This window comes from Arachis hypogaea, chromosome 7 (genome assembly GCF_003086295.3).
Source record: "Arachis hypogaea cultivar Tifrunner chromosome 7, arahy.Tifrunner.gnm2.J5K5, whole genome shotgun sequence".
In the NCBI taxonomy this organism is placed as follows: domain Eukaryota; kingdom Viridiplantae; phylum Streptophyta; class Magnoliopsida; order Fabales; family Fabaceae; genus Arachis; species Arachis hypogaea.
Window position 1 is genome coordinate 52,879,566 of NC_092042.1, and position 18,031 is coordinate 52,897,596.

General features: G+C 32.6%; 1 long non-coding RNA gene across 6 annotated transcripts; it reads left to right on the top strand.

The window, feature by feature from the left end:
• LOC112703063 (uncharacterized) lies at nucleotides 1-3,117 on the top strand. Of its 6 annotated transcripts, none has more exons than XR_011864013.1 (7): nucleotides 1-804; nucleotides 892-1,087; nucleotides 1,206-1,290; nucleotides 1,703-1,781; nucleotides 1,891-2,083; nucleotides 2,264-2,397; nucleotides 2,468-3,117. It is a non-coding gene; the product is annotated as an uncharacterized lncRNA (long non-coding RNA). The 6 variants fall into 6 exon arrangements; XR_011864014.1 differs by having other exon boundaries at nucleotides 892-985; XR_011864018.1 differs by having other exon boundaries at nucleotides 892-985; nucleotides 1,703-1,767; nucleotides 1,850-2,083.
• The last annotated feature ends 14,914 nt before the right edge of the window (nucleotides 3,118-18,031 follow it).

Genomic DNA, 18,031 nt, shown 5'->3' on the forward strand with positions numbered 1-18,031 from the left:
AAAAAAAAATCAATTATGGTTGTCCGTTTTGTTGGTAAGCGCCAGCAATTTCAATACAAATAATTATATGAGTTATATTATTTTAGTAATTTCCAGAAATACTACTAGAAATTATTTATTATAGACGAATATTTTGTGACAGATCTTATCCCACGGAAATACATACAGATTTTGTGGGGGAATTTCTGTCAAAAAACGAAGGAAAATGAATTAGCATAAATTACAGACGAAAAGGAGAATCTCTCGATAATTCTATGGAAAAAATTAATTTTTTTCGTGAGAAATAGTTAACGACAAAAAATCTGTTTGTGTTTAAATGAACAGAAATACTGCGTTTTGTTAAATTACAGACAAAAAATCTGTCTGTAATTTAAAATATTCCATCGAAAAAATTGAGTTAAGCCTAGCATTGCCCTCGCCTTATCGAACTCTATTCACACTCCACACAAATAAAACGAGCTTCTTCCTCTCTCTGTCCACGAGCTGCTTCTTCTCTCCGTTGCACGAGCTTCTTCCGTCGCTGCCGTAACCGCTCGCGTCTCACGATCTCTCTCTGTCATCCCTTGCGTCGCACGAGCTCCCTCCGCCGCCGCTCTTGTCGCGTCTACTCCCTTGTCGCCATCATTGCAGAACCCTATCTGCCACTCTTGTCGCGTCTGCTCCCTTCATCACCGTCGTCGCACGAGCTCCCTTCGCCACCGCTCTCATCGTATCTGCTCTCATCATTGACCTCAGCAACGGCCAATCGCCGGTCATCCTCATCCACCGGTTCAGGAATCACTGCACTCATCCTGATTCAAATTGGTATGGTTTTGCATCGCTTTCAATTTTTGAATTCTTCTCATTTGAAATTTTTTATGTTTGTTCTTTTGTGAATTTTTAACGATGCAGCTTTTGTGGCTCCAATCTGCCATGTGGGAAGAATGTTCTCACTATCTGCAGGGAATCACATGTACACAAAATAAGTCACTTCATCTTTTCTTCGGTCTCTATCTTTCAATTTTTCGCTAATTTGAATTTCCTAAACTAGTTAATACTAGTTTGGAATCATCAATTTCAATTTTCTGCTATCAATTTAATAGTTTGGGTAATCATTTACTTCATCAGTTAATTGCCATTGCCATTTTCAGTATATGATTTGTTTGTGTGAGAAATGAATGTGGTGGATAGGTTTTTGATTTTATTTTAATATCATTGGATATTAGGAAAATCATTTGAAAGTGTATAGCAGTATTAAGAGAGTTCTTGGTCATGCACCTGCAGCCACAAGTTCTTCACAGCATTTCTGAGGTATATAAAATGTTTAATGATATTATTTTATAATGGATACATGCTGAATTGTAAGGTGTGTTGTATTGTATTATATTGTATTGTGTGTGATGTTGAATAATTGAAGTGTTGATCATGGTATGATTAAAGTGAACATTATATTATCATAAAGAATGGTGTGTGCTGGCAATGAAGCAGAAACAATTTGTAAATAAATATATGAGATGCAGTCACTTGAGCTTATGGTAAACTATTTAACTACCAATGTATACTTCTGAGTTTTTGAAAATTTGAAAGTTGATAATGTATGTCTCTTCAGAGTCTTTTACTTGGTTTTTGTCTTTTTGATATCTTATTTGAAGCATTGTTTAATGGATATCGGATGATTAATGTAGCTGATTCCACCTAATGAGAAAATGCTTGCATGTTGCAGTTTTTAGGACTGGTGCTGTGAATGCTGCATCAGGATCAGCCTATACAGAATTTGGAAATACCAAGGTCATTGTATCTGTGTGAGTAATTTTCTTAATTGAATTGTGTTAATTACTAAATCAGCTTGCTCTGGTGTGTTTTTTCGTAGCTCTCGTTTGTTCTTTCGTGTAACATGGATTCCTATGTTAGCTTACTTGTTTGGTGCTGCCCCAAGAACACTTGCCACTTCTGCACCATAATTCTATCTGGAGAGCCGACAACTCTGTCAAAACATCTTCAACTCTAGAAATATAATAAAGCTTCCTCATATTCCTTTAATGTATGCACAAAATTCGGCTTCCGTAAATGAGTTCATTGGGCAGTCTTGGACTCCTGGGATAAGGTATATATAACCTTCAATTATAATCATTTACACCGTTTTCATCATAACTTTCAGAGCTATGTAATAGTATTTATTCACAGATTAATGCTGTAAAGCGATGATCTCTATTTAGTATGCATTCAAGCCAGTAATTTCCTTACTCCCACGATATTTACTCACTACATCTTCTCTTTATTACAGACAATACTTAATCATATTACCAACTATACCTTGTCATCCCAGGAAAGCATTTCAAACAAGGAGGAATGGTTCTCCCATTTCAACCTCTTTCCATGGCTTTCAGCAATATCAATTACTATGTGGATGTCCCTTTGGTGCGTAAAAAGAAATCCCCCATCGCCCCTAAATGTATTCTTAAAGATATTTGATTAATTATTTCTTTAGGAATTGAAACAACAAGGGATACAAGAAGAAAGGATGCAACTGCTTGTTAATATTACTGGAGCTTTTAGGCCTAGAGTATTGACAGCATTGGTTGGAGTATGTGGGGCTGGAAAAACCATTCGCTAATGAATGTCTTGGCTGGAAGAAAAACTGGAGGTGTTATAGAAGGGAACACATACATATCTGGTTATCCCAAAAGGCAAGACAGTTTTGCAAGAATTTCTGGTTATTGTGAGCAGACAGATGTTCATTTCCCTTGCTTGATTGTCTGGGAGTCGTTATTGTTTTCTGCTTGGCTCCAGTTATATTCAGATGTTGATTTTGAAATGCAAAAGGTAAAGAGTTACAAAGGTGTATATTCTCCTTACTACATGCAACATATGCTAGTTTCTATTATATAAATATTTTTTTGGTGAATTCTATCATGTAGAAGAGAGATTCTTTCTATATGTATAGAAATTTGTTGTCATTCTCCTAGAAAAATAAGTCTCTAGAGAGAGAATGCAATTAAAACTATAATGGAAGATAAAAGCTGATCTTGGTGCAAGGTGTGGACCCCACTGCAATGGATTAATTAAAATATTTAATGATGTAAAGTTGATTAGTTATTAATTATGAATGATAATGATAGGCTGATTTTTTTTCTTTAATGGATTTAAGTTTCTGGGGCAGGCCATTTTTTTTGGATTTGGGTCTTAATTGAATTTTTTTATGAAAAATAAAAATAATAAACATAATATCTTATGGATTTGGGTTATTTGAATTTTTTTTGTTTGGGTCTTAATTTATTTTTTTTGTATAAATGTAGGTATTTATTGATTTTTTTTATGAAAAGTAGACAACTTTTTTTGTCATGGAAGATGTATTTTTGTGTTCTTGAAAATATTAGTTTAATCTTATTTTCACATGTTATTTTTATTATAATACTCTCAACAATCTTATTCTTAATAATGTTTTAGACTATAATCATTCATTAGTTATGATTATGTTATTAGTTATATGGTTAATTTTTATAGTAGGATAAATAATTTACGTTACAAAAAATTTATAATAGTGCACAAGAATAAAATGCTTTAGCATTTAGAATTTAATTTTTGCTCGTTTAGAGTTTATTTTGATGATAATATTTTTTGTACGTGATAAAATTTTTGTATTATAACGATTATAAGTCGACGATAGAATTTAGTGTTTAATTGGAATTGTTTTCGTAAAACCTTGGCAAACATTTTGAATATATTTAGTAAATATAGTTGTTGAAATTTCAAAATATAATTTATAATTTTTACGAAAAATGAAATATGTATGTTTTTTTCATGAGTATTTTACTAAATGACATCGTACTATTTAACAAGTTATATTCAACCTTGACAATAAATAATTTATTGATGAAAAAATGATCACAAAAAGAGTATGTGTGTGTGTCTGGTAAGATTAAAATGAGGATAAATCACATAAACAAACTAAATACGTTCTGTGTGTGTATATGTGACCGGTAACATTAAAATGAGGGTAAATCACATAAACAAACTAAATGCGTTCTAAATTTATATTAATGTCAAAAATGCAAAGTGGTTATATGAATTTATTGCAAATTTTTGTCAAAACCATTAAATCAAAACCCATGAATTTGATTTACTTTGAGTATGGTTCGATTCTTATATAGTTTTGATTTCTCCATGGAAGCTTCTCCTATTAAATCAAAGCTATTGATTTCGTTTTACGTAAATTAAATCCAATAGATTCAATTTACATGAAATAGTCTTCACTAAAATATTTTTTCGTAGTAAATTGATTCTAATCAATTCGATTTAGGTTTGCATCTAGGACATTCATGTAAATTTGAAACTCATTCAGTTTATTTATGTGATTTATCCTTCAAATGAATGTTGCCATTTTTATACATTCAATTAGTTAATACAGAGATTAAGTAAAGTAGAGTATTATCTATTATTGGATACGATATAATATCATTCCTTCATGATTCATTTAGGTGAATTTTATTGCTATTTTTTTTACTCTTTCTTTTTATATTTAATTCGTTCTAAAATTATGAAATGATAAGTATTGTTATAAAAATGAATCCTTTAAAAAATGAGTCTTATAAAATTTTTTTAAAAAATAATTATTTACTTTGTATTCATAATATTTAAATAAAGTCTAACACGTTAAAATTGGATTAAAAGCCATTTAAATTCTTTTTGTTGTTTTATTATTTTTAAACTTGTGAATAAAATGGTTTAGTTATTCAGATTTATTGTTACTTGATTTAGGATTTAGTGTAAGATGCCCTAGGGTTTAGGTTTTAGTGTAGAAAATTTTAGAATTTACAATTTAGAAATATATTGTTTAGAATTCAGGGTTGGATGGTTTAGAACTCAGGATTGGATAGTTTAAATTTCATGATTAAGAAATCAGGTTTGTGGTTTATTGTTTAGAGATTAAAATTAGATGCTTTAAGTTTTTCATTTTAAAATTGGATTGCTAATTATTTTAATATTGAGTAAAGTATCGTTTTTGTCCCCAATGTTTGGGGTAAGTCCTATTTGTGTCTCTAACGTTTAAATTGTCCTATTTGTATCCTTAACGTTTATAAAAGTGATTCAATATTATCCTACTATCAATTATACTAACAAATCAGATTATATTTTTCAATTATTCTCACTTGGATGTATTCATTCTCAATTAGGTCTCACTTGGATGTGTTCGATTTTAATATTATACCCACTATTTGTGTTTAGATTCAATTATGTCCATAGAAAAGTGAATTATGTAAATGTTGTAGGAATTAATTTCAACTTTTAATGAGCTATTTTTCGGAGAGAATCATCGATTCTATCCAAGACATTTGTATTCTAACTTCAAGAAGAGATTTTTAAAACTCAAACTAAAGTGTTCATGATATGTAATTGACGGCAGGATAACATTGAATCACTTTTACAAACGTTAGGGATACAAATAGGACGATTTAAACGTTAGGAACACGAATAGGATTTACCCCAAACGTTGGGGACAAAAATGATACTTTACTCTTTTAATATTTAATGATAAGGGATTTAATGCTTAGGATTGACATTTTTAATAAAATTTAGAAAATAGATACAGTGTTGATGACCAATTTTTTTATACTTAACAATGTTAATTTAGTTGTTAATTCATTTATGTGTAGGTTAATTTAATGATAACGTAAATTATGTGTAAGTTAATAGCTAATGTGAACAAAAATATTTAAATAATTATTATTTAAATTTTTACTTGCTAGTAAATTATTTTTAAAATAAAGATACGGTGAAAAACTGAATTTGTAAAAAATTATTGTTTTATTGGTTAGAATGGTTATTTGAATTTAGAATTTAATTTCTTGTGTGTTAGTTAAATTTAAAGCAGTTAATTTTTTATGATAGGTATGGTTATTGCTAGTCAAAATTTTATCTTTGCGTTGATGGAGAATTGCCGTTGGGACATGATAAATTATGATGGTAGTAACATGTTGAGTGTTGACGAATAAATAATTCTCGTTAGATAGGAGGTGCTTGAATTAATAAAAGAAGATATATTTTAATTAATAATTTATATTTGATACATTCAAGGTTAATTTAATAATGTATAAGTATTTTAGTATTTTACTATATATAATTATGTAGGTATTTATTGTGGTGTCTAAAATTTTTGGTCAAATTGTCAAAAAAATTAAATGGTTTATTTTAGATTTAAAAAGATAAAAATAAAATAATTATAATAAATTAAAAATTATTAGCAAAAATAAATCAAACGAAATTAGGCATCAATTAAAAAATATCGTATAGGTGGCTAAACTATGTATATATTAACATATAGGTGATCACTTAATAATATGTAGATAGACATATTTATACTAATAAACCACAATGACCGCAGGCAACCATAAACCTTAACAGGCACGTCGAGTTTAGAAATGAGAAGACAATACGCTTCGATTGAAAATCAACCACAACGACGGCATGAGGAATGACGGTAGTGTGGAGGGGCTGATGGCTAGGTTTCTCACGGTCTGAGACGAACTTAAAAACTAGAGAGGAGGGTCCAAATGGTGAGGAGGAATAACTCCACTTTTTTTATCGGACCCTAATGATTCTAAACAAAACGTATTTAAATCACCCCAAACCCACAAAATACTATATTTATTATTTTTGTTTTTCATAAAAAAAATCAATTAAGACCCAAATCCAGGAAAAAAAACTGGCCTGGCCCAGAAATTTATCTCCATTAAAGAAAAAAAAACAAAAACCAGCCTATCATTATCATTCATAATTAATAACTAATTACACGTTAACCAACATGGGTTGGTCGAGTGGTCAACTCACTCGTCCGCTTAAATAAGTGTCGGGGGTTCGAATCCCACCTTGTGCATGCAACAACCCATTGGCCAGCGGCAGACCCTTAAATGGAGCTCAGATCCGCAACGGATTAGTCCTTGACTTGTTGAGTTGGGGGATACTGTGGGCAACCAAAAAAAAATTAATTACACGTTTAACAACTTTACATCATTAAATACTTTAATTCACCCACTGTCTCCATCACAACAGTGACGGATTTTCACTATAATCAAACCTGATTACAGACACCGATCCCACAGAATCATGATACACAACACATAGATGTACAAAGGACCTCTAAGACACCTATGACTTTTTCTTAATTTTGTACACTCTGCCTTTTTCCTCTCACTAGCTTTTTCTTACAATCCTCACACTGTTTGCCTTTTTCACCATGAGACTCAGATAGACAAAACTAAAGAAAATACAAAATAGAACACATTGAAGGAGAAGAACGTCTGTTAGCTTGGGTAGCTATGAGAACTCTGTACTTACTCTCCTTGTCTCAACCCTTGGTCGTTCACCCTTATTATAGAAGGGGAAGCTTTCAAGGTTGAAACAGTTCAACCGAGCCAACTTCTTCTTCTTCAATCCAAAAGGCCGGTTCGGTCAGAGAGAGGAGAGAGGGAAAACTGAAAGCAAATCAACATGCAATTACCTCTCTCTCATCCCTTCTCATCAAGCTTCATCAATCTGAGCCTTCTATCTTAACTTTGTCCCCAAGAAAGATTTCTGACCCTTGATGAACTCTTGATCTTTGACAGCTCCATCTGTTCCATTTTTGCTTCTTCCTCCACGTAGCTACAGTAGCCACCTCCTATGATGGATGAACAAAAGTGGAAACGAGCTTCACCTCATAGATCTTCTTCTCTGACTAAATCGGATTGCTACTACTTTAGGCATGGAGATCTTGAAGCTTCTTCACCACATCTTGCCTTTAGTGGTAAAGTTCTCAGCTACGCCATGCCTTGGATCTTCTTTTTGCTAAGGCCATCATAACCTTAGCCTCTTGCTTGTTCATAGCTTCTGTTTCTTCTTTTGATAACTTGCTTCTACAATCTTCCTCTTTTCTGATGGATGTGACAAACAAAACAACAAAGAGAGAGAAGAAACAAAGCATTAAATGGAAAAATAAATGATATTGGATAGTGGACTTCGATTACCAAGTGAAGCAATTACTCAAATTGAATCTTTTGTTTCAGTACCCAATGCAAGTCATTTAATCCAAATGAATTTTGAAGTCCATTCTACAATGGAGAGTAGGTAACCGTGGAGCTTTCAATGCAAATAAATTGAATTGAATTGATCTTCGGTTACCAAGGCATGCATTCAATTGAATTAAAATTTGAATTCCATTAACCAAAGTGAGTGCGTAACTGAACCATGCTTCATCAAAATTGGACCTTTTTGTTTTGTATTGCCGTATGGTTTCCTTGGGTCATTTCCTTCATTATTCGTTTTATCAACATGGACTTGTGATTTGGGCTTATCTTCATTTCAAATTTCAGCCACTTTATGTTTGAATTAATTTTACACAAAGCTAAAATAATTCTTTGACCAAAGTGGGCTGCTCTATCTTTTTGGCCCAATAGAAAATTAATTTCTTCCTCTGCACACTTATAAACATATCAAACAAACCATTGGAAGCATTAAATAAGACACTTAATTTTAATAATTTTCTAATTTACATTTTAATAATGTGTGATCATCATTTAATTAAATATAAGTTTTCCAAACTCAACAAATTATTTCGAGGTGATGCTTAGTTTTCACTTATTTATATGATATATGAATGGTGATAAAGCAATCCTCATTTACTTATTTAGTTTAATATCATAATATCTATGTGATTGTAGGTAGTGGAATGGGTTCCAAAGATTAAGTCCGGATATAACCCTACAACATGGATGTTGGAGGTTACTTCTTCAACAGAAGAAAACTGTTTACGAGTGGACTTTGCAGAAATATACTGAAGATCAAGTTTATACCAGTACGTATAAATTTTAAATTACTACTAAATAAGCAGTTTCTGTATACTAATACACCATTGCTTTTTTCCTCATGTAAAGGTATAATAAAGAATTGGTTGAAAGCTTGAGCAAGCCGAGCAATAATTCAAGAGTTGAATTTTCCAACCAAATATTGTCAGTCATATTTTAATTAGTTCCTAACTTGTCTTTGGAAGCAAAATCTATCTTACTGGCGTAACCCACACTACACTGCTGCTCACTTCTTTTACACTGCTATTCAGAATTATGGTGAAATTAGCCCCACTCAGTGATTGGATATGAGCTTCAATGAACACTAAAGTCTTAGAGTTTTCTTTTCTCAGTCCTATATTATTTTTAGTTGCTTGAGGTCAAGCAACAGTTCAAGTTTGGTGTTGTGATACGTGAGCATCTTTTACCTATTTTTCCATTGTTTCTAGTTAAATTTAGTAAGTTTATATTTTAGTGTTAAAATCCTCTTTAGATGCTACTTTGAGTTGTTTTGGTGTTTTTATTACTTCAGGTGAAATTCGGACGAATTTGGCAGAGTTTTGTGCAAAAAGAAAGGAAGAAAGTGGATATTGTCAACCCTGATCTCCTTGCATTCCAACGAGCATAACTTGAGCTACAGAGGTCCAATTGATGCGATTTTAATGGCGTTGGAAAACCAACTTCCAGAGCTTTCCAATGATATATAATGGTCTATACTTTTTTTCTTCAGGAATCACTGCAAATTCTAGCGCTAAACGCCGAGCCTGGTGTTTAGCACCCAGGGAGGGATAATATTTTAGTTATTTTTATTTACAAATAAAATCTTTTAGATTTAGAATTTAATATTTTATTTTAGTTTCAAATCAAATTAGGATTAGTTATAAAAGGAAAATGATTCAACCTTTAGAAAACAACTTCTTCCAGAGGGGATCCTCTCCTCTTTGCACATTCATACTTTTTCTGCTAGGGTTTATTTTCTCCATGAGCAACTAAACATCCACGGTTAAGATTAGAAGCTCTGTTTATCTTCTATGGATTAAGAATATTGCTTTTCTATTTTAAATTAAAGTATTAATTCAGTTTTAAGGATTGTTTTCATTCTTAATATTATGAATTTGAGTGGAACGAGAGTATGACCCTTATTCTACATGAATTCTTGTGATTCTCAAGAGAGTTATCTCGCTTGAACAACAGCCTGAAAACAAATTCCTCCTAAATTGCTAATTACATGAACTAATTGGGATATGTGACATATAATCCTGTTAGCTTTGGGTAATTAGGGTTTTTGTGGCTATAAACTAGTTTTGCACTTAACCCTCTAATCGGAATTAAGTGACCACGACGGTAGCGATGATGAAGGTTAGATGAGGCTAAATCACTAAGAGATTAGGATTTAGTCATTTACAAATTTCCATGAAATGAATCATGCGTTGTTAAAATAGTTGGTAAGAACTTCTAATCCGGAAAAGTAAATATCTCCGAAGCCTTAATTGTTTTTTCTCACTATTTTTACACCAAACCTGTTATTTGCTTTCTTTACTCTTTATTTATTGTATAATACTTTTGAAAACCACAAAAAAACCTTTTCTATTTTCTTGACTAAGCCAATCATTCGACCATTGTTGCTCAGTCCATCAATCCTCGTGGGATCGATCCTCACTCACCTGAGGTATTACTTAGACGACCTGGTGCACTTGCCGGTTCAGTTATGGAAATTCTAAATTCCGCACCAGCAACCTTTTATCAACCTTTAGGCAACACTTTTTAAATGTTGTCTCAGCTCCAAAATGTTGTAGTGTTAGATTTTGCATGTTTCTTTTTGTTATGTTATAGATGTCTTTTTTTGTTAGGTTTTCTATATTCGTTTTACAATGATTTTAGATTTTTGTTTTCATTTAGTTTTAGATGTTTTTTTTTAGATTTTGAAAGTTTCATTTCATTTGGTTTTTGATGTTTCTCATGATAATTTGAATTCCTGTTCCCTCCACAGAGAAAACTAATAAAAGGCCCAATTCTATTTTTTTCAATAATGTGCTTCCTTTTATGAATTTTCCAAGTTGTGGAGTCTTTACGCGATTTCAGTAGTTTAGTTAAGTCTTAATTCTACCAGTCTACATCTACTTGGGGTTCTTATCAGAGTTAACCTCTCATCACTTTCTCAGATAAAATCCTAGTAGGTAATCATTCACAGTCCTTATAGTCATTTGCACACTTAAACATTCACAAACACAAACAGCAACTATATGTGATACTTGAGTTCTCCATCATCATTTGCATTATAGATTGATCTCAAGATATCACAATCTAGTCTAAGGAACTATAACAACTCCCGTTCACTAGAATCATATATTAACTACCATTCATGGTGCTGGATTTCATTGGTCTACACTAACATCGATACTAATTAACACACATCTCAAGCACGTATAGAACACATTTTTTTCGATAATTAGAATCCATAAGAGGCAACAACCAACAAGACTAATGGGATCAGCGCAGCTACAGTAACAAGACCCCGACCTAGATGCAACGCTTGTTATATTGAAAAACAAACACCAGAGCTTCATAACAAACTAGTCACTAAAGCTAAAATAAGAACATCAATGCAAAAGAAAATCAAAACAACACAACACTGAAACATCCTCTTAGAAGCATAGGAGTGGCATTACAAAAAAGACCACTCAAAGAGTTAGTGAATGACTCCATTCCTTTCATCACGGTTTCTCTCCTTCACCTTCATCAAGTGATACACCTTCAACATCATCTCTTTTGCATTTGGCTCTTTATTTTCAAAAATATATATTTTCATTCCACACTTTCCACATACACCAAAGAGATGCAAAAAATATAAATATCCAAAACTCCTTGTCTTTTTTTATTCTATAAATTGTTGCCCAAGAATCCAAGCACTCTTTTTGCCTTACCTAGCCGTACCCAAGCTCCACTGCAGTAGCTGAGGATATAGTTCCACAACTTGCTCAAAACACTGAGTTGAAGAAGAGGTGGTACAGGATTTCAGCCTCTCTATCGCAAAGCACGCAATTGATCACATTCTCTGGGATGGCACCAAAAAATGCCAACCTTTCCTTTGTATTCAATTTTTTCCTTCATCACAAACCAAGTTAGTAATTCTACTCGAAAGGGTGATAAATTACTTCAAATCAACTTTGCAAACCTCTGCTCATCTTTACTATCACTCTTCTCTGCTCTGAGATCATAAAAATGTTTCACCAAAGAGTTAATTGAAAAACTCTCCATTTTTCTCCAAACACCATTGAAATTACTTAAGTTCACTTTTCTTAACAGGATCAGTAGTTCTTCTAACATTTTCTCCTCCCATTTCCTAAGAAATCTTCTCCAATGAAGGCACAAAACCCACTCAAGGTCATCCCAATACCCACACTCTCTAATTGTGTAATTCTTGTCCATTGTGATAAAGCAAAGTTGAAGAAATAATTCTTTTAACCTTTCTTATCGCAACCATCTATGTTCCAAAATTTTCTTCTAGAGTCATCTCCTACCGCAACCTCCAAGCCTTCCTAAAATACCTTTGTCACTAGTTATCTTACCCTTTAATGCTCATAATCTCAAACTACATGCCACCCTTCATCTTACTCTCCTGGTCTGCTATCGGTTCCGCTATCTCAGATTATTACATGAACAAATCATCTCCTTCCATAGGGGAGCATTTCTCTTTATCGAACCTCCACTATCATTTAAATAAAAGAGCGAGATTTTTTATCGTAATATTTCCTACTCCTAAGCTACCACAACTTTTAGGTTTCTGAACTTCATCCCAAGTATCCTTGTCAAACCTTTCTCTCCATCCTTCTTCCCTTAGAAAAATCTTCTTTGCAGTAACATAATCTTCTTAACCACTATTTTTGAGATTTTAAATAAACTTAGATAGTACATTATTGGTAAGTTATTTAGGATCACTTTTATCATCATCAATTTATCCACCTTTGACAAATATCTCCCTCTCCAACCTTTGAGTCTCTCCTCCACCTTTTTAATCACCCAGGTTAGCTCCCGGCAGGATCTATAACGATCTAACTTTGGCATGTCTGGACAATTGCCAATCGTTACATTACCATTCGGTCGACCTATGGGACTCTAGACTCTGTATTATATATATAGATATGAGCCTGTCGCGCTATCAAAATCGCATAAATTAACCGAGTTTTATAAGTTCGTATTTGAATTAAAGAACACATATAAATAAAATCATACATTCATACAACAAAATATAAAATCAAACAACTATCATACATAGATTGCCTCGATGGCTCAGTTTATACCTCAACTGAAAACATAGAAGTCATAACAAATACTCAACCTATAAATACATATAACCCAATAGCTAGATTACATAATAGACTTATATACATATAATATAAGACATGTCACTATTATATATACAACTTCTTGAGACTTGGCCCACACAGGAGTCCCTAAACTGGAACCCAGGCTAACCTAGAGACAATAAAATCCTACCCCTCAAAAAACATAAACAAAAGAAAGAAGAACAAAGTCTAGTGTCAAAGATACTCTCATTCGCATGTGTCTTCAAACGAGAATCAAATTTATTTATAGTTTAATTATTTTATCTATAAAATAAATTAAAGACTAATTTATTGATTTTTTGTTACAGATTTAATTGTTCATAATATGCAATTATTAAAAATTGAGTAAATTATTATTTTTAACCATAAAAATTCAAAATGTTGATAAATTTACCTATAATTCACAAAACTTTGTGCTTATGAAAGATGAAAAATTATCATTTTCTACCCATAAAAATTTGAAATATTGGCACATCTACTCATAAATAAAATTGACGCTTGGGCATTTTTGTCACATAAAAATCATCTTTCGTGAGCACAAAACTAGTTTCATTTATTCATGGTTAGATTTGTCAGCGTGTTAAAGTCTAATTGTTAGAAATGATAGTCTACTCTTAAAAATCAGTTTAAAATATCACTATGATATGAAGTATAGGTCGTAATTTAATTTAGAGTAAATTACTAAAATATCCAAATTTATACCACAAACAAAAGTATCCCTTAAAGATATAAAAGACAAATAAGATCTTGAAAGATTTGAAAATACAAAAAAATAATTAATTTATGGGAGAGAATTTGTGTTTGACAAATGACTTATCTATTTGATTCAAATTTTTGTGGCTACATTTGGATAACTATTTAGAAGGTACATACAAAAAATGAAACAAATATAATATCTAAATTTCTTATTTTAAAAAAAAATAATCATTCGCAATATATATATATATATATATATATATATATATATATATAAATTCACTTGCTATAAAATTATCAAATTTAAGGATAAAAAATATTATTTTTTAATAATATTTAAACAAATGGTATCAAATCTAATGTTTAATAGCTTTTTTTAACATATATTTAATATTTAATTATTTTTATCTTATTTTTAAAATATTCAAAATCTTATTTGCTGTTGGTATATTTTAAAGAAATTTTTCCGGTATAAATAAAAAAATTTAATTCGACAAAGAAATAAATCTCACATTATTTTCTGAAATCCATTTTTTTGTGCTGGGGCAAGTTCGTCGTGCCCCTCAATGAACTTCACGTTGTAAGTGAAATTCGCTGCACCCCTCGGCAGACTTTGAGGCACCACCGTCCCATTTAAATCCCACCCAAGATGCTCAGTAACAAAAATCACTCTTATCCCATTTACCACTTATTCATTCATCTCTCATTCTACTATTTTTATCTTTTGTTTATGCTATAAAATGTCTAAAATTTCATTGTTATTTATTCATTATGATAATGAAATAGTATATAATCAAAATGGATCTATTGTATTTAATTTTGCTGAACCGATATTTGAATACATGCCGTTCAAAGTGGAAAGTCTAACAGCCTTGAAGAATTTTATAGTGCACACCATTGGACAAGAACACACAAAGAGGGTGAAAAAAATTTATTATAGATATCCGACAGAAGTAGATGACACTTTGTTTCACAAAAGGTATAATCATATTATTTTTAGCGTTTATTAATTTTTTAATTATTTTATGCTTTATAGATCACATTTATTTTTATTATTTGATCATAATTCTGATAAGGTTTTATATTTTTATGAATTAGGTATCGATTATGTGATGACGAAGACATACGTCTTATAAGGACTTGGCACAACCATTGGAAAAATATCCATCTGTTGGAGTTATTGATTTTTCTGGTCGACTTGTATGGAGAAACCTCTATAGATACTAGTGATGATATCGCCTCAAGTGGGATAGTTAGAAGAATTATTAGAAGAATGATCGTTGACCTAAATATGCCACCTGAGGATAGTCAAGAAGATTCAGGATTCTAATGATAGTATGATGCAAACAAATTTTGAAAGCCATGAGAATTCTGTGATTAGAAACCCAATGATATATCCCTATCAAGTTAACCCTAATGACGGTGAAGGGCAGAGTGTTGAGTTTAAAGAAATAATAAATTAATTGATGATGACTAAATATTATTATCAAGTTAAAAGTCCAATTATGTGTTTGATTCGTTTGTTCATTGTGAAGAATTATAAGCAATTAAAACTGGCCCAATAATAAACTTTAGGCTCTATTGATAATCCAAGTCCATTCACTCACTCAAGGACCATAGGAATGGTTGCTAACTAAGAAATGAAACTTCATTTCAATCTGAATGAAATCAAAGCCACCGAACTAGTTCTCTTATCTCTTCTCTCACCCACGTGAAGAGCTCCAAAAGGGAAGCAAAAAAGAGAAAGTCTTATAAGGGTTTGATGAGTGGATATTTTATATGCTTTTTGGTATCATTTTCATATAGTTTTTGTTATGTTTTGTCTAAGTTTCATTCTATTTTCATAGGTTTTAGTGCTAAATCCACATTTTTTTATTCTACTTTGAGTTTGTGTGTTTTATAATGATTTCAGGTATTTTCTGGCTGAAATTGAGGAGCTTGAGCAAAGGTCTGATTCATAGACAAAGAAAGGACTGCAGATGCTATCAGGATCTGACCTCGGTGCACTCAAAGGAGCTTTTCTAGAGCCACAAAAGTCTAAATAACGCACTCTCAACGGCTTTGGAAAGCTAACATTCAGGTCTTTCCAGAAATATATAATAGTTCATACTTTACTTTGGGAATGAAGGCCCAAAACTGGCCTTCAACGCTAGCCACTAGCCACATTCCTGGCGTTCAACGCCCATAAGGGGGTAGCTGGCATCCAACGCCCAAAAGGGAGTTCCAAGCCAGCATTCAACGCCCCTAAGGAGTACTAGGATGGAGAGACACCCTTAGCTCAACCCAAACACTCACCAAGTGGGCCTGGAATGTGGATTTTTGCACTACAAGACTAGTTTATCTTATTTCAGTAATTCTTAGTTACTAGGATAGTATATATAGGAGAAGATCAACTATGTTTAGGATCTCTCCAGTATATCTTTGCCCATTTGAACCTTTCATTATATTTTTCTGTTAGTATGAGTCACTAACCTCCTAAGGTTAAGGTTAGGAACTCTGCTGAGCTTCATGGATCAATAATACTATCGTTCTTTCTCAGTATGTCTGATTCTATTCTCTTATGCATTCTCGTTCTTCATCTTATGAATTGAGAGTGACCTGTGACAATCATCCTTGTTCTACTTGGGTTCTGTGCGAGTCTTGACCCGGATAGCGTTGAACCAGAGCTAGAGATTGCATTACGTATTCCAATAGAGCATCTGAGCAACTTTGGATACGTGACATGAAATCCCATTGACAAATACTAGTCTCGACCTGCAAAGACAAGGCCGGCTAGAAAGTATGATACAAACCAAAAGTGAACAAAATACATCCTATTTCTCCTAAAATTAACCTCTAAGAGAGATATATAGTTACAAAATACAAAAGTGGAGAACAACAACATCTAATGTAATAATGAAAACCCAAAAGACAGTCTTTACTTCCAAGAGAAAACTAACACGCTCAACGAGGTGCATCAGATCCTACATCTGAAAAACAAAATTCGACAATAGGTGAGAACCTGAAGGTTCCCAGTAGGATAAAAATTTCAAATAGAGACTATGTAAAAGGATAGGAATTTTCTAGAAAATTCTAAACTCCAATCATTCAAGGTTCAATCATAGGGTCCTTTCTAATCCAAACAGGATTAGGTTACTAAGTCTCAGCCCTTGTCAACTATCTCTAATCCCAATTCTTTCTAACACTAAGCTATTAGTTCTCTCAATGTCATTATTGTTCATTTTTTAGTATTAAGCCATTTCGGTTTCATCAGTTTCTAACAATTATTATTAACAACATTCAGTCTCAATGGTATCAATTATAATCATTAGTCTCAATAGATTTAGTAAATCTCAACAATCTTAATACAAGTCATCAATTATACTAGTACTCTCAATTTCTCAACTTGGTGTAAGTGGGAAGAACCACACCCTTGCATCTACCCAGGAAGATTGAATCATCTCAATCAATACTCATTTTCATCATCCAATCATTCAATCATTAACATCGCATCAAGAACATCCCCCAGCGTCATCATCGCCAGCATTAGGGACCTCTCAGTTGTTCAAACACATACAAAATAACACAAAAAATACACAAATAGAGGGAACAGATAAAGCACGTAGTTCAAATAGCATATAGATACAATTATTCAACAAGGCAAGCCAAATACTATATGCAAACCCATTCAATATACACAAATACATGTGATGTATGTCTATCCCTAAACAGTCCATGAGCTCACGTGTTGTTCCCTAAGATAGGCATTACGTATTGCCGTCCCTATCTCAGAAAACATCTCCTCTATGAGCGTTACGTATCGTTGTCCTCATGGGGATCGTTCATCCAGTCTCTAGTGAGCGTTACATATTGCTGTCCTCACGGAGCCGTACCTGCAGTCTCGCATGGGCGTTACGTATCACCGTCCCTACTGAGCTACACCATCAATCTCAAGTCTAGTGGGTGTTACGTATCGCCATCCACACTGATCAAATTTGTTTCCTCCATGAGCGTTACGTATCGCCTTCCTCATGGGAACCATTTTTTAGGTCTCACGTGGGCGTTACGTATCGTCGTCCCCACTAAGCCTCAAGCATGTTATCTCAAGTGAGCGTTACGTATCGCCATCCTCATGAGATTATGCTCAACATCAAATCTCAAATCACAATCATAACACAAGAGAGGAAATCCTTAATCATCAAATTGCCTAAT